Genomic DNA, 18,756 nt, shown 5'->3' with positions numbered 1-18,756 from the left:
ATAAAGATAGTTTGTAGAAGGAAGCAGCCATGATTAGAAATGAAGTCTAATTGAGGGGCAGACAAAGTGATGAATGAGAGAAACATTTGACAGAATGAGTTAGTGAGGGTATATGTCAAACTCATAGGAAAACAGCACAGGAAAGAGAGGTTACTTAGGGGAGAGAGGAGAGAGAGGGAGAGAGAGGGAGAGAGAGGGAGAGAGAGAGATAGAGAGAGAGAGGGAGAGAGGGAGAGGGATAGAGAGAAGGAGAGAGAGAGAGAGAGAGAGAGAGAGAGAGAGAGAGAGAGAGAGAGAGAGAGAGAGAGAGAGAGAGAGAGAGAGATTACCAGGACAGTTATACAGAGCCAGGCTAGACACAGGTGAAGACAGAATGAGCCAGAGAATGAGAAGGAGCCAGAAGATTAGGACATATTACCCAAATTAGTATGAGGCCAAGCAGAGCAATTGTAGCAGAAGACAAGAGAAGCCAGATTGAATCAGGGTTCCTGGAAGATTAGAGTACTGAGGCTAGAAACTTCCCAGCCTAGACCTAGGGATAGTTAGAACAGAGAAGAAAATGTTCTGGGCTCAGTCTAAGTTGTATGTTTGCACAGCTTGGATCCAGTTCTCATCTCATCTTTTCATCTGAGCAAATAAAAGCAACATTTACAGTGTGCAAAATAATATGTTTAATGCATCCATTCTGAATATACTATCTCTACAACCAAGGGGTTTTTCATTCAGCTGGGAGAGGTGAAAAAATAAACAGACTGATATAATTCAGAGATATAATATTTGTGCTACAGTGTAGTTACTTATTTGCCAGCTAACAGGCAAACAGTTTTAAGTCCAGGGCAATAAGGTCTTAAGAAAGAACTCAGGCTTCCTATTACTAAGTTTCTGAGGGAAAACAAGCTTTCTATTAGAGAAATTAAGCATCAGACACCACCCCAATTAAAGTGCTCCCAGAGAGCCTTTCAGGTTTTGAGCAAGAAAAGAAAGGAGAAGATAGCACAGACCTAGACAATCACATCTAACAGAGTCAGGAAGAATTCTAAACATTCCAACTGTCCACTGAAACTGAGGATAAGGAAGATATCACCCACTTCCATCCTAGTCATTTAAATGAAAACAAGTCAAATCAGCAGAAGTAAAAACAAAGTAGTTGATTTAGGATGCAAAATGGATTTTAAGAAGTAAGAAATCTCTACCATGGCTGGCCCTGCCTGTGCTTTTAAATGGTCATTCCATCACTTGATTCACTGGTGTGATGTGTTATTCAGACAATTACATACCAAATCTGCTTGCTGTTCACCTTCTTGTGTAATAAGTATATGATTTGATGGGCTGTAATGTTAGATATGAAGTAATATCAGAAAAATCTCTTTGTTTTCAAATACTGGAACTGGTTCAATAGTTTGATTCCATCTAGAAAAAAAAAACTCTTGCAATGTTCAGATGGTAGACAGACCATTTAATAGCAACAGTGAATGGAAACATATGTTAGTGGGTATGTGAATAAATTCCTGCCCCTCTGTTCTAATAATTGCTTCATTTTACAGAGATAGCATAAGGTTGGAAGCTGACACAGGTTGACTGTAAATGGTTGAGCTATTATCTACTAGTTATTTGAGCCTCTTCTGTTTGTGGATGCCCTCTGATAGGTAAAGGTATATGACACATGTGTCTTCATACTTTATGTTTAGTCACAGATATTTCCTCCATGTGTTTGGTACTCAAGCTTCAAATGTTTCTTCACAGGCCCATGGTCAGTAACCCAAGGTCTTCTCCATTGCCCTGAAATCAATATTCTTAATCTCAGGCTATTTCATATACAAAACCCTAATGATTTCCAGATGCACTGCTCAAAGCACTGCACATTAGTTGTGTTATCCTTCCTTCTTGTTTTTTTTTAGTAATACCGCTGAGTAGGATAATAATGGAATCGTAAGTAATTTTGCTATCTGTCACATATGGTGGTGAAGCATCATGTACCAACTTTACTTTTTTCTCTTTAGTTGTATGCTGAGGAAGACAAGCCAATGATATAATGATAGGAAACATGCCACACCCACTCCAGTAGTGACAGGCCCAAAAGCTCGGACGCATTCCCAAGGCGAAAAGTTCATGGAAACTTAATCTCCTGGAACTGTGCCATCCTGTAAAACGAATGCTCCAATTCTGTCCTTGCTTTAGGTGGTGAACAGATCTGTATGCTTTCCTTCAATATTGTTTCATTATAAATGCCTCTAAGGATTGATTTTGACATATAGCTAAGATAGATTAGCCTTCACCAGTGTTCCAATATCTTAGGAAATTGTTGAGCCAACCTTGGATTTTGATCTTTGTAAGAATGTTACTCATTGAGATGAAAATGTCTCCAGTTTTGATAGACAGTGATAGAAATCAGGCATTACATTCTACTAGAATAGAGCTAGTAATCTCAGGGCTAGTCTACATAGTATACTTAGAACAACAGCAGAGTCATTCCCACACACAGGAATTTACAATGACCTAGGAAGAAGGAAGGTTGTGGTCTAAGAAGGAACTAAAAGTAAATACTCAAAACAATAGATAGCTGAGTCACTCCTATACACAGGAATTTACAATGGCCTAGGGGGAAGGTGGACTATACAATAGACTAGAATTGGAATTAAGGCCATGGCAAGAAGCCCTTGCCCCTGGCTTCTAAGATTAAGCTGACCTTAGGTGGGGCTGCTCTTGATCCCAGTTGTTAACATTGATTTTTATCCCAGTTGGTTCCTGTTAGCTTTTATGTATGCATTCCTCTGTTTTGTTGTAAAAGTCATTTTGCATCGGTACCCTCAATGTACCTTGGATGACCTTAATGTATCACTTAACTTCCTTGTCGCCTTCTGTAATATAAGTCTGATGCTCGCTTTGAGACATTACATTCAGATACAACACTCCCTTGTGTTCTGTCTGTCTTTTTTTTCCCGCCAACTCCCTGCCCACCTGTATCGGGACCCTGATTCTCCCGCAGATTGAGGGACTGACTGAGTCCCATCCGCAGCAGTAACAGAGTGTGGAGAGTTTTATGTTCTGTCTATTTTCTGTAGGTCTAGTTCTATATATGTCATCCTCATTTATGGCTTGCTAGACCAAACAATAAATAACAATGAAGTTCTAGTGTATGCTGTTTATTTCTCTTTCCACTAGGGCCCATTCATACATCAGTGATCTTTTTTTTTTTTTTTTGGTCCACAGAGTGAACTTTTCTAATCCTGAGTGTTAGACATCTTGATTGTGAGTCTCCAATTGGGACAGATTCTACCCAGCAAAATTTTGTTCCTTTTGAAGTTCTAGTATCATAGACTCTGTTAAGTCCATCTACGAGGGATATCTCCTTGTACTATACTCTGTAGCTGAGTACCTCCCTGCTTTGTGGCTCATTAAAAACTGATAGTATTTCTTACATGCCATTTGGTAAATATGCTGGAATCATATTCCCTAGGGAAGTTCTATTTCCTTCAGAATCCACTAACACCTACCTTTTCATACTGAAATATATCATATGGAATAATAAACTTTACTCTGAGACATGCTGTTGCAATTTGCTCCTGATCTTGGGAACACACACATGCACATGCACACACAATAACTAATGAGATGGATATCTGAATTTTGTAGAATTTACATTTTACCACATTTATTTGACCAGAGTTTTCAAGTTACAAGATATAAGTTTTAAATTTTCTTTTCTCATCTTATTCCAATACTGTCATGCTTAAAGCAGGATAGTGTATTTTTCAGGAGGTCTGAATAGATGGTCCAAAGAAATTTGAATTATTTATATGCAGAATACAGGAATGGTAGCATAGCTTTGGGGGGAAATCCTTAATATATACCATTGTTTCTTCTATTAAATGAGAACATGCTTCTCTTTTCTGACAAGTTTAGAAAGCACACAACATGGGAAAGCAGTGAGCTGCAATCTATTCCTGAGGCTGTATTGCTCAGCTTTTGTGAGCCTGTCATAGGTCTGCACAGCAATTTGAAGGCATGATTTATTTTCAGAGTATATTGTTATTTTCTGGGGTCCATTTAGTTATTATCACAGCAAAGACAGGTGAATTAAAGTCAACATGAGGCACAGTCCCTGTATTCAGATCCTAACAAGTATCATTTGTTTCTGCCACTTCTTCTGAGATACAATTTTGTATTTTATTCAGTTTTGTGACCCAGGGATAGAGCTTAAGAGTACACTTGAGAGTTCTGGTGATAATAGTTACTACCACTCAAAGTAAGAAGCAGGAATGGAGCTTTAGCCATCTCTGAAGTCTTTCTACTGCAATAACATCATTGGGTATCAGAAATGGATGACCAGTCATTTGGTTACATGGCAGGGTTCAATCTGCTTCCTGCACAAAATGCCTTTCCTCTTTCCATACTCTCTTACCAGGCAGCCACAGTAGCAGTTTTCAGCCAGTAACCTTATGTCTTTATGCTGTTAAAAAAAAAAATGCCTGAGCATTTTCCATTCTGTATAACCACCATGTTCCTTAGAGAATTGTGACCATGCAAATTTGACATTGTATTATAGGGTCTTTCATATGTGAGACTTGGGTTTCCATTCAGCCAGTGAGTCTCAGATGTAAAATGACCTAAGTTTTCAAGCAGAAAGATGTGTGACGTCTCGATAGGGCAGCCAGGCTCCATTCTGAATATTTGTTCTTGTTTTCCTTTGGTTGTGTAAATTGAGAATTCTCTAGTTGGCTGCTCATTTGTTTTATCTTTGAACATTGTACTCTGTGTAGTGCTTTAGCTCTCAATGGACCTAGCATCCTGGTTGCTACTTGAACCTTGCTTCTCCTTACATTAATGAAGTCCACCTAATTTGCACTGATTAAACACTTCCATTTGCCCTCTGTTATGCAGCATTGGTATGGGCCTCACTGCTTCCTTATCAGGAATCAACTTCTTAGGTAGTCTTGGATGTGACTCCAGTGTTTAGACAATGTAAGAACCATTGATGTATTGATATGATTTTGACCCTAGATGTGTTAATGTATCTTGCTAACATTATGTCGATGGAAAAGCCTAACATATAGTTATATTAATTACTTTAGTTAATTGTTTAAAAATAGTCCCTGTTTCAAAGCTCTTCATGGAGCCAATTGCCCTGTAGTACCTCAGGTTGTGCTTAGCATATATGTTGGTCACTTTGTCATTGTCTGTTCAAGTTTCAAACAAAAATAATTTATGAATACCTCCCACTAAAATTTCTTTTCTGTTGTGTGTCCTCTCATGTGGAACATGTCCAAATCTCCCTTTTACATACAAATATTTCATTAGTTTCAGTTTTCAGTTGATTTCCTACTCCTACATTCAACTTTTTTTAACTATTTATGATTAAGATTATATGAACAGAATTTTTTTTTTTTTTTTGCTATTTCATGTGCTAGCTGTTTTTCTGAGCTTCAGGTCATTTTTAAATTACAGTTATTTTATGGCATTCTCAAACTTCATTGTTAAAACTATTGAACTGGAAAGGCCCAAGGGCAGATGCCTGCAGTTTATCTCCTTCACACTGGTAAGAATCCATTAGTCAATACTTTGGGGTTGCAGTTGTTCAAACAGCATCGATCCACATAATTGTTCTCTCATCCAGCTTACATTTCATCTTGTCCAAAAGGAATCATATGAGGATTTGTCAAACCTGTTACTGAAACAGAGATGGGACATCCATAGTGTTTTCTTTCTGTTTAGAATAGTCCTAATAGTTAGTATTTAATTGATGACTTGCTGAGAGTGTCATTTAAATTATTTAGTTTACTAATGATATCCAGGAAATCAAGGACTGTCATAGCATTTATCTTACAAATGAAGAATCTGAGTAAAGAGATAAAAGAACCATCGGGAGTGCTGTAAGTACCAAATAGCTCAGCTCCTGCACATTTTAGACTCTCAAGGATGTTGTCTGAACAGCAAGTGCATCAAAATAAATTGGTGAACAAAATTCTAGATAATAGTTTTTGAAATTTGCTTTTGAAACATTTTATTTTAAGTGCATGGGTGTTTTGCTAGCATGTATGTCTGTGCACCACACGTGTGAACTGCCTGCGGAGGCCAGAAGAGGGTATTTGAATCCCAGTTGGTTCTGAGTCACCATGTGGGTGACAGGGATCAAACCCAGGTCTTCTGCAACAGCAGCAAGTTCTTTTAACCACTGAGCAATCTCCGCAGTCCCTACTTTTACCTATGTAATAGTTTTATACTCCTGCCTAATTTACTATTTATTCATATTTATAAAATATTTTCAGAAGAAATACTCAGCTTAGTTAGAGCTTATGTTTAAATTAATTCTTGAGAAGGACACTACTGATGATGAAATCTAAAGAGATTCTTGAGATGGACTAGAAATTCCAGGAAAAGTGAAATAGCATTATCTGACAAATGTCACAGTGCTGCAAGAATGAGCACTGTTGAACATGACATTTCGGATGACATCCTGTCCGTTAAAAATTAACATTTGCTGTGCATGATGACATTTTATGATGTATTTTAAAACAATATGCTCTCTAGTTCTATAAGCTCCTTTTTAAAATTTTATGTAGTCAACAATAACATATATATGTTTCAAAATAGGTAGGCTGGAAGAATTTAATGCTTTCATCACAGAGAACTGAGACATTTGAGATGATCAATTACATGATTCAATGAACAATATATAAATTGTCAAACCATCACACTATACCTCATAAATATTTATAGTTTTCTATCAGTAAAATGGTAAGATGTTGAAAGTAAAAAATGCAATTTTATAATTTTCATATATGATAATGCATTATTCGGTTCATTTAACAATTGTGTAAACTGCAGTAACCTTTGTATTTTTATGTATTTGTTGTTCATATTCAATGGTATATACATTTTTAATATCTTTTCACTACTGAACATGATAGAGAGCAGAAAATACTGGTGATAAAGATGTTTGCAGATTTTATACCTTACTCTTATAGACAATAGATGATTGCATTGAGTTGATTCATGGTCTCCGTCACATCAATGTTTATATTAGCTTTTTACAAAAATTGACATGTGCTGGTTTCTATTTTTATTTACTTGAATTAGACTGTTTTGTAAAAAACCCAATATTCAGATGAAGTTGCATGAACTCTTTTCGAGATTTAATATCGACCAGTGGAAACATTGTTCTAGAGAGAGCAAGATATGAACTTAAGGTTATCATGAGTGATAAAAAAAGTTGCAAGAAAGTTTTATGCATTAACACTGTGTTCAAGGGGTTAAAGGGATGAAATGTGGGGGAAAAAACAGGTGAAACATTTAACTTTAAATTTTATAGTGTTTCCAAACTTAGAGTGAAATTTATGAGCTAATCCGGCAAATTTATAAGAAAGTAGAGATAAAGTAAATGTGAACTGAATATTTGGCATAGCATTCTCAAAAGACTTTTTAAAAAATTGGAAGTGTATTTTTTATTTTCTTTATGAGGCATTTTGGGATAAGCAGAAATTACATTTAGGATGGTAACTGGCTGTACATATTTCTATGTTAATTAAGAGTATGTAGTAATCCTCATATTTATTTGCCGGGAAGTCTTATTACAGATCATTTGTAAAGACTAGGAATCTACTCACTTGGAAAAAGACTATAAGAGTATATAAATGTCTAAAACTGTATCAGAATGTTTGCAACACACACACACATATTCACAAACATACACACATATATGTATATAATTCTGTGGCATCAAAAGTCCACATAGGAGAAGAATAAAATAATAAATCTCTTCTTAGGGGGCAGAAGCTATGAGTACATGACAAAGAAAATTATTGTTATTGCTTTGACTGGTAAGTGAGAGTATTTAGAATGACTTAAGTGGAAGATAACTTAAGAAAGAAGAGCCAAAATAAATGAGTAATTAAAATAAACATACCATGTGTCTTTAAATTATGTGAGTTTAAAATCCATTGGAGTTGGTAACCATGTGTTAGGGGAAACAGTTTGAAAAATCTTAGCAAAGACATAAGTAGATTAAACTATGACAGAGGTTTGAAAACAATACAAATGAGATAATTAAGAAACATTAGCATGTGTAAATTACATTTTTTGAAACATCTCACTGCATTTCACAGGCTTTTCTTTAAACCCTGATCTCAAGTCATCCTTCTTCCTCGGCATCCTGAGTCATCTGGAAGGAACGTGTGTGTATGTGTGTGTGTATGTGTGTGTATGTGTGTGTATGTATGCGTGTATGTGTGGGGGGTTATAGTTTGTAGAGGCAGGGTGAGATAGAGAAAAGGAGAGAGCGAAAGAGTAAGAGAATCGGTCTAATGTATCTCAGGCTAGTCTCAAATTCATTGTGTATGACCTTGAACTTCTCATCCTCCTGCTGAAAGTACATTCAGGCACCACTATGCCATCTTGGCTAGTTACATAGAACATTTTTCATGCTCTGGCTGACCATTTGAATTTTCACCTTTGAGGTGTAATTAGCTTATATTTTAATTGGATCACAGTTTTTGGTTGCTGTAGTTAAATTTATCTTTTGGTTTCTCTGACAAACTTTGGGTATCTTTTTTTTTTTTTTTTTTTATAAATTCTGTTTTTTTAAATCTGTTATCCAAAAAAAAGTGTTTCAAATCTTAAAAACAGACCTCTCATTAGCCCATCTCTTGCTGTCTAGCTATTCATGCATAGGTAATTTATTTGACTCATGCTCATAACGTGACAGGGAAAAAAGATTCCCCTTTAAAATGTAGTGATAAATTGAAATACAGCCAGCAAATTTATTGACTCTTTAAACGGATTAAAGGAAAAATGTATATGTTCACTCTAAGTCGATGATAATAACTACCTTAGTTGAGTGGCTGCTATGTTCCAGCCTCTTGTCCAAAACAATGTGCACAGTAACAAGGTACACTGGTTTCCCATGCACTGCAGATGACCAAAATGGCAATCTGAGAAGTTTAGATATTTACCCATGGTCGAATGTCACATAACATTTTATGTTAAAGTCATACCTGTATAGATTACCCCTCATAATTAGCAGCCTACATAGACTGAGATGCTTTGCTCTATTCCAACAAGAGTTGGAGAAAAACAAAATGAGCCAGGCAGTGGTGGCACATGCCTTTAATCCCAGCACTTGGGAGGCAGAGGCAGGCAGATTTCTGAGTTCCAGGCCAGCCTGGTCTACAAAGTAAGTTCCAGGACAGCCAGGGCTACACAGAGAAACCCTGTCTCAAAAAGAAAAAAAACAAACAAACAAAACAACAACAACAACAACAACAACAAAACAAAAACCCTGGAACGGAATGGGGACTATGAACAGTTCTCTTTACCTTGGTGAATAATGAGCCCCAAGGGAATTTTGGGGCCCCAGTGCCCATAGGATTTGTGTGATTATCATCAGCATAGATCTCATTTTTGATGAATGATACTGCGAACAGGTGTACACTTTTAGATGTTGTGGGGTAATTTCCTATCTGTCTTCTCTGTTTGCATTGTCCTTTGCTCTGCATTCTGAGCTTCCCATTATTCAGAACATTAGAGCCTCATTATTCTGCGTTACAACTTGACCTTTCTTTAAACGGCATTTTAGTTAGCAATTTCTTTCCCTGGAATACACAGAGCAAAACAGAATGAAACAATATTCTCTAAATACAAAAGTAGTACTTTGTTCATTGACTGTTTATATGAACTGGCCATTAACATTCATGCATTTGCTAGCCATATAAGGTTTAATAAAGTGAATAGAATGCCATCTCTGTAATTAAGGAAATTATATTCTAGTGGAGAAATTCAAATAATAGAGCAGCAAAGAAATAGAATGGCAGGTGCCACAATTAGATGTCCATATAACCATACGCCAAATCTGGATCACTTTTCAGAGGGCAAGTGATAATTCCTAATTCTGTGTGGGCAGCAGACAGTACTTGGCTCTCCTCTGTAAGCCCAACATATGATCACCTTGTGATGGTCCTGTGTATTTGTGTTGAACTTCATTCCAGATTGAGGTGTGGCTAACTTAAGAATGGTAGTGGGACAGTGGTCAGGGAAACAGGTGGCACTTGCTGCTTTCTGTCTTAGTTCACTTAGCAATGCATGGTGGCCTTCCAGTCTTTTTAGGCATTTCCACCACAGTACTCTCCGAGTTCCTCCTTACAGGTGTTCCCTTCACATATGCTAGATTGAAGCCTTGCCCTTCCATCATGGAGAGATGCTCTTTCTGCTTGTTTTAGTAATGTGTGGCCAGCATTCTCAAACACAATTTTACTAGCTCTGTGCTTGATCATTTAAATTTTTTTCTCTATTTTTAAATGAAAATTAATCATCATGTTTATTACTGAATTCCTCAGTCCTGTAAAGTTTACTTGCAGTCAATTAACCAAATGTGACAGAGGCAGAAGAGAGCCAGAACGAGGTGTCAGCAGGTGCCAGGGGGGATGATAAAAGGCAGAGTTGGCTGGATAAGCTAAAAATGGAAAAGCCGTGATAAAGTAACTCCACTATATCAGAGCTTTGAACAGCCTCTCAGAAGCCCTCTCAAAATGAATTGTTGGTTCTTGAGTGTGAAGGTGACTGTATGTTCTGTCCTAGTGGGAGGGTGCCTAGACTCTGTGACAAAGTAAGAGAAGATCTGCATCAGCCAGCACAGGCATGGGTATGAGAGACCTAGAAAGCAGGATAGTAGTAGACAGAGAAACAGACTCTGGGTTCACTTCACAGTCGACCAGCTTTTATTTTTCCCAGTGGTATTTACATATTGCATAGAGTTCTACAGCAGAGCTTGATCAAACATGACCTGACTGACCATCTTCTCTGGATCCTTCCTTCAGCACGTCCCTCTAAGTAATAGCTTTTATCCCATCTCTGTGTTCTTTTGTATTACCCAGCCCTTGTGCCTTAGAGCATCCCTCCAGGCCTTCTCTAAAGGCTACAGTTATAGGCCTACATCTTAGTCAGGATTTGTGCTTGAGAAATGAAATGTCCCTCATCTGGACCCTGAACAAGGATTTGGTCCTCCGATGCTCTCCCTATCAACCCCAGAAGAACCTGTCTTCCTATTTATAACTATTACCTTTTCTCCATGACTGTGAAACTGGCTTTATCTCCATGGAATAATGCTTCTTTCTGGTTCCACACATATCCATGTTAGAAGGTGCTAACAAAGAGCCAATCACTCGAGAGGTCACTAAGCCAGAGGAAATGTATGCCCCGCGGGGAAATCCACAATTTTTGTGTTGAACAAGATAAGTGTCTTTTTAGTGTACTCTTTTACTTCCAGAATTCTCTTTTGGATGTTTCAAATCCCTCATGTAGTGACTTTAGTGGACATCTTGTTTTCTTTTGCTATTAGTTTAATTTTGAATTTTAACTGAGAGAGGAAAGGAGATACAGCAAAATTTGAATTTATTAATATTTTCAACTTGCTCATGTTGTGACGATATGCATGCAAAGGATTACTTCTGGAAATCTAGAAATAAACATTCTTTCTTTTGAAGATTAAAAGTTTGTATGCCAACAAACCCACTTACTGGAAGTTAGGAGATTAGAGTTGAAGTACTATGGAATTGATTTTATTCAGCATCTTGGATGTTGGGGCCACTAGTGCTTCGGCCCTTCCAGATTAATCCTGTTAGAGTGAATCTCATTGCAGCACAAACATATGAATACCCAGAGGTCTGTTTGGAGGCAGCTGATGGTTCCACTACTGCCACTATGTCACTACTAAGCAACTTACAGTCCAGGCCCAGCAATAATGGAAAAGACTCTCTCTTGGACTTTGTGGTAATTGGATTTGACCAGCATCTAGATGCATAATTTTAAAAAGAAAAGCACTAAAAAATAACAGTAAAAAGCAGTTGTGAAATAGTTAAGCAAGAGATGGAAACTGGCATTTCCATGTGGGTGAGAAAAGTGGCAGCCTTGATGTATGAGTTCCTGGGCCCAGCTACATAATCAGTACAATTACAGTACAAATTCTGCAAGTACCAGTACAAACTTTTGATGATAGGATGTTGTAAGTCACTACAATCATAACAGCATCAGAGGAGTATGCCATTGGCTGTCTCCAAACGTTACATCAATCAATACTCATGAGCAAGAATTTCTTTAAGGACACATGTAACATAGCTCTAGGCTAACACATTTCTAAAATTAAGTGTTTTCATCAAGAGAACAAAAAAGGTATAATCAAATAGGAGTCAAGGGAGCAAGTTAGTCACATAAAAATATTATACAATCTACTTGAAAAATTGCTATAGTCTTGAAAATTGTTATAGACAACCTCCACTGGTAGTAATTTGGAAAAGGCACAGGAGAGGGAAGTCCAACTTAGTACATAGAATTGAATATATTTGCTATAGTAATAGAAAACTCCTTCTGATAACCCATGGAAAGTCTATTCAACTCATAAACCTAGCACCACCTGAAGTCATTTCCCATTGCTTGGCATCTCTCCTGTAAGGTTCTAGTTCTTGGCTGCTGGAGTAAACAGGTTTTGCTAATACTGAGAGTGGGCCTCACTCAGCAATCCCCAGTTCTTAATTAACAGAAATCCTCTGAGGATGGTTAGTCTTTTGTCCTTATGTCAATTAAAACTATGAGTTCAGTATGGAAAGCCCAGCAGCTGTATTGTTGGCTTGAGCTATTTTGCTAAAATGCCATGTGGAGATTTGTGGTGAAAGAACCCTGCTATGCATTTTATTTGCTTAGTATAACCTATGGATCCATAGCAATACATGTTCATGGAAAAAATATTTTGCGCTAGAGCTAAAATTAATCATGTGTCATTAATCAGATTAGCATCACCTGGCAGCATGTAAGAACAGCAGACTCTCAAGCCAACCCAAGAGTAACCGAATTAGCATTTTGCAAGATTCTCTTAATATTTTGTTGCTGGATATTTTTCCTCAAAAGAATACACTTATGGTTTAGAGAGATGGCTCAGCAGCTAAGAGCACTGGCTGATCTTCCAGAGGATCCAGGTTTGGTCCCTTCTATCCACATATGTATGTGGTATGCATCCATACATGCAATGAAAATACTCATAAACATAAAATAAATATAGAGGAAAAATTTAAATTACAGCTATAGTTTAACTTGTGCATAAAAACAAACCCTTAAATAGTACCAGTAATGGTTGTTTCAATTTCAATATGTGTATGCATTATGTAATTTTATAACCAGTTTAAACATATGAGTTTCTCCAAACATTTGTACAGTTTTTGTTGTTTATTTATTTATTCATTTACACTGTAGATTTTATTTCCCTCCCCAGTCTACCCTCTGACTGTTCAACATTCCATACCTCCTCCCTACCCTTCTGTCTCCACAAGGATGTTCCCCCCCCCACCCCCCCCAACTCAACCAGACCTCTAAACTCCCTAAGGCCTCCAGTTTCTTGAGTTAAGTGCATCTTCTCTGACTGAACCCAGTCCCTGCAATCTGCTGTTGTATATGTGTTGGGCCTCATATCAGCTGGTGTATGGTGCCTGGTTGGTGGCTCAGTGTCTGAGAGATCTCGGGGATCCAGGTTAATTGAGACTGCTGGTCCTCCTACAGGGTTGCCCTCCTCCTCAGGTTCTTTCAGCCTTTCCCTAGTTCAACAACAGGAGTCAGCAGCTTCTGTCCATTGATTGGGGGAAATATCTGCATCTGACTCTGTCAGCTGCTTGTTGGGTCTTCCAGAGTGTGGTCATGATAAGTCCCTTTTTGTGAGCATTCCATAGCCTCAGTAATAGTGTCAAGCCTTGGGACCTCCCCTTGAGCTGGATCCCACTTTGGGCCTGTCTCTGGATCTTCTATTCCTCAGGCTCCTCTCCATTTCCATCCCTGTAGTTCTTTCAGACAGGAACAATTATGGGTCAGAGTTTTGACTGTGGAATGGTAACCCCCTCCCTCACTTGATGCCCTGCTGGAGGTAGGCTCTATAAGTTCCTTCTCCCCACTGTAGGGCATTTCATCTAAGGTCCTTCCCTTTGAGTCGTGAGTGTCTCTCATCTCCCAGGTCTCTGGTGCATTCTGGAGGGTCCCTCAACCTCCTAATGTAGAATCCAAAATAAATTTAAGATCACCCAGACCCTTCCCCCTCTGAAGGAACTTCCCAAACTATATTAGCAGTCCAAAGTGCAGAGTCAGATAAGGAAGCTGGCCGACTAAACAATGCTGAGAAAAAAACCACAAGGGCAGGCAGAGTGAGGGACTAGGCCAAAGATAGTTACCCTATGCAAACCAACCAGTGCCTGAAAGGGTTACTTGCTACACCAATTAGAATAAGTCAGCTAGCCCTGTTGCCTAAATCTGCCCCTTACAAGGTATAAAAAGTGTGTTCTTCTTTTGTTCAGGATCTCTCCTCTTGCCTGTGTCCTTGGGGGGGGGGGGGAAGGGGAAGTGGGGGAGGAATGTGTTGGATCAATAAAAAAAAAAAAAAAAAAACCTCTTGCAGTTTGCAGCGATCTTGATTTCTGTGGTCTTTGTGAGTGAGGGTCTCTTGGTAGACGCCAACACTACCTCCTGAGGTTGCCTATTTCCATTTTTTTCTGCTGGTCCTCAGGGCTTCAATCCTCTTCTCTCATACAATAACAGATCAGGTTCCCCTCTCCCTGCCATCCCCCACCTTGTCCACTTTCCCTCCCAGGTCCCTCCCTCCCTCCCTACTTGTATATGTAAAAACTTGATCAAAGTCTAGTGACAAAGGCTGGTAATTCAGATAGTGGAGAAATGAAGAGAATCACAAGTTCAAGCCTGGCCTGGCCAACTTAATGAAACCTTGAATAAAAAGAAAATAAAAGTGGAATACAGGAGAATTTACTAATATTTTCGATATAAATTAGAGCTATAACACGGTTCTAGTTTCAACATCTCAGATCAACACTTTTCAGACCATACAGCATCATCTTGCACTTATTTTCTGTTTTTCTAAACACAAAGATGTCTATTTACATCTATGTTGTAATAAATGACCAGATTTCATTTTTATACTTGAGTAGTAATATAGTATGCATGAGTGTCACATTTTCTTCATCTTTTCATTAGATGGTGGACACTCAGGGAGCTTATAATTCTTGGCTATTGTAAGAATTGGAGACAATGAATTCAAGAGTACACATATATTGTATATACTAGTCTCATTTCTTTATGGCTATGTACAGAGGCATAGGACTATTGAGTCTTATTATCATTACATATTTTTATTCATGTATTTACATTCCAAATGTTGCCCCTTCCCTGTCACCCCTCCAAGAGTTCTTCACCTCCCCTTTGGTATGGGGTTGCCATCCCCCTCAGATCCTTCAGTCCTTCCAGTAACTCTTCCATAGGAGTCCTCGACTTTAATCCAGTGGTTGAGGTAAAGAGATGAAAAAGGTTACCTTTGAAGACTGCATGGCTTGTCAGAAGAAAACACTGTAGTTATCTGTTGTGTAAGTAAGGACTCCCAGGAGGTTCACACTTTCCCTGACCTTCCAAATGATGTCTTGATCAGTTTTGTTTGTTTGTTTGTTTGTTTTGTTGAAGATTTGTTTTTTTTTTAAATTATATTTTGATTACTGTTTTCCCCTCCCTCTATTTCCAGTTACTCAAATTTGGGGAGCTCAAATCTCTACCCCATCCTCGTTTCCTGGACATCAATCACTTTATCCTTCTTTCTAATTGAGTATTTTACTAGGCTCCTATGCTAGTAGCTGTGCAAGACTATTTTGTTTAGTGTTGAAGAGTTAGAGCCAATGCTTTGCATTTGTTACTTGGGTGCAGCTGTAACTAACACACCTGAGAGAACAATAAGGGAGAATTTGTTTATCTGTGATTTCAAAATTCTCAGTTCATAGTTTCTTGGCCCCCATATGCTTGAGCAAATAATCATAGTAGAAGCAAGATATAGCAGAATCTGGTTTTATATACCACTTTGTGGCAAAAAGCAAAGAGAGGTGCTTGGGAGCAAGTTAACACACTTCCTATGGACTGATCTCACTTCCTTTACTCTGTGTGTGTGTGTGTGTGTGTGTGTGTGTGTGTGTGTGTGTGTGTGTGTGTGTGTGTGTGTGTTAGAGGGTGTACTTGTAATGTCTGTGAAAACACGTCTTTACAGAGCCTACAGGAGAACACTGGGATGTTTGCTTTATCAGTTCTCTACCTTATTCCTTTGAGACCAGGCCCTTCTCTGATAGTCAATGAGCCCTGACAATCCTCCTTTTTCTGTTCCCCACATTACTGGGGCTATAGGACCCCTTAGCATCTTTTTCTAACATGGATGCTAGGGATGAAAGCTTTGGTCTTCACATTTCTATGGGAAACACTCTAACCCTCTGACCTATTTCTACACCTCCAAGTCTCATTTCTGAAAGTTTCCACCATCTCTGAAAATAACAGCAAACAAGCAACAAGCAGGTGGGGGCCAAACATTTAACATGAGCTTGTAAAGGATGGTTCATAGTCAAACTCTAACAGATTAGGGCTGGCTATGTGTTCGTCATTCTGACACATCTGGATAAGTTTCTCTTGTAATTTTTTTTTACAGTTTATTGAGATAAAGTCTAATAGAGCATAAAATTTCAGATGTTTTCAGATGAATATTTGAAAATATATAAGCAAGAGAATAGTAAAAATTTACATTGCATTCAAAGAAGCACTCTCATTTGTAAATGTAAACCATTCCTAGCATATTTAGATTTAAATACTAATATCTTAAAGTTATAAACATTCATAGCAAAAATGAGCAGAGGATTCAACTCCACTGTCTGTCTCCCTACTTCTATACCAACCACTATTTTTTTTTTACATGTGAGCTTTAGTGCTCTTTTAAATGCTATTTCTCATTGTATTGTTGTGTTTTCATATATATGTATATATACATATATATATTTACACACACACACACACACACATATATATATATAATGGAAAAATCGAGAAATTATGTAGAAGGATAAATTTGTTGAAACTGATTTGTTAGGATGTGATCATCATTTCTGTATTGGGTTGTTACTGACATTTTCCCCCCTGAAAATCAGTCTGTCAGTAATAAATAAGAGAATTTTTTAAAATTATCTTAAATTCCTCATAATATAGATTGATCCTTTTAACTCCATTTCACTTTTCTCTTATTGTTAGCAACAGATATTTAACACATGTATAGATATGCATAGGGAAATATGTATATATGTGTATTTCTCCCTTCTGTGTCATGTCTTTTCTAATTTTAACTTATCCATTTTATGTGGAGATTTGGAAATATTTTAGCTTAATACAATCATTTTTATATATAATTTATATTGTAAGTAACTATTTTGTACTTTGAGCTCCAGATGCCATTGTTTTTTACAATGCATGTATGTGCATGAACATGCACACACTCATATGTACATGCACACATACATGCACATGTGCGCACAAACATGTACACACACAAGACACACTTATTCACTCACTGGGGCAGGCACTGTGTACCATATGCAGCCAGAGATCAGAGAAATCTGATCCTCTCCTTCCATCAAGTGTGTTCCAGGATTAAAAGCATGTCTTTGGATTTTACCTTCTGATTCAAATTGTCAGCCCTGGTTTATATTATAAATAGCTTTATTCATTTATCACTAATTGCATATCTGAGTTTTATGACATGCTTAAGAATGTTATATTCCTCTATTATTCCTTACAGTATTTTATCAAATCTTTTCAAATGTAAGTTTTCTTTCACTTTATTTCCCCAACTTTTATGCAGGTTTGGTGATATAATGTTTGGAATCATGCATCGTTCTTCCTGATCGAAATGCAGTGCCACTGAGAACAGGAAGGGTGTAGGTGCTCTAGTGAAAATCATCCTCGGGATACACCTACAGAGCTTTATTCAAGTAACAGGTATTGTAAATGGATAGGCAGCCCCATCACTGGCAACATTAACAAGTTGCTACAGCTCCTACTGAGATGAGGGCAGAGTGAGAAGTTATTAATTAAAGCATCAACTTTGGGGCTTACTTTGGAAAAAATAAAGGTATGGGAAGGGACACCTTGTACAGCTGGGAAATGGACGTATGGTTGCCCTTCCAGGCTTAGGAGTTTTGAAAAGACAAGCAATTCCAAGGTAGGGTTGGCAAGATAAATGATTAACTGAAAACAAAAATTAAATCATAAAAAGTTTCAGAGATGATGCTAAGGGTTGGCTCGTGCACCTAACATGGTACGTATTATTTGCCAAGATGGAGAGTCATGGAGAAGCAGGAAAGATAAAAATAACCAAAGTAACTTTAAATGTAATAAGTGATGTTATCTGTGAGACATTTGAATGAAGACATACACTCAATTGGATCTTCCAATCCATTGTAAATCCAGGAAAGAATAAACTGAAATGCATTACATATTATTACATGTATATAGATACTACATGAGAACAGATATGATCTCACAGTGCAAATGTGAAATCAAGGGGTATGAAAATCCTATACAATACTAAAGAAAATGCACTCTTCAGAGCTAAGTGGTCATTTTTGAAGGAAACTTTCATTTCTGTTGACTGGATGGATGAGAATCTAGATTCTATGTCCTGAATGAGCATGAAATTTTAAAAATGAGAATATTACAATTTGACAATTGCGTAAATTTTTTTCTCTTAAAAGGACACATAAGCAGCACTAACTGCTGTTTCTAAGTTCCTGTTTCTTCAAATATTCCTGAAATCATCGTATTATCATTTATGTGGAATTTTTAACACTTTCTCTATGTGGAATCTGTAAAGGATTATGAGAGATCTAGTCTACCATGATCTGAGCATGGGAAAGGCTCATATATTAT

The sequence above is a fragment of the Mus musculus genome, chromosome 9 (genome assembly GCF_000001635.26).
Source record: "Mus musculus strain C57BL/6J chromosome 9, GRCm38.p6 C57BL/6J".
Classification (NCBI taxonomy): Eukaryota; Metazoa; Chordata; class Mammalia; order Rodentia; family Muridae; genus Mus; species Mus musculus.
Note: the sequence above shows the minus strand (reverse complement) of the source record.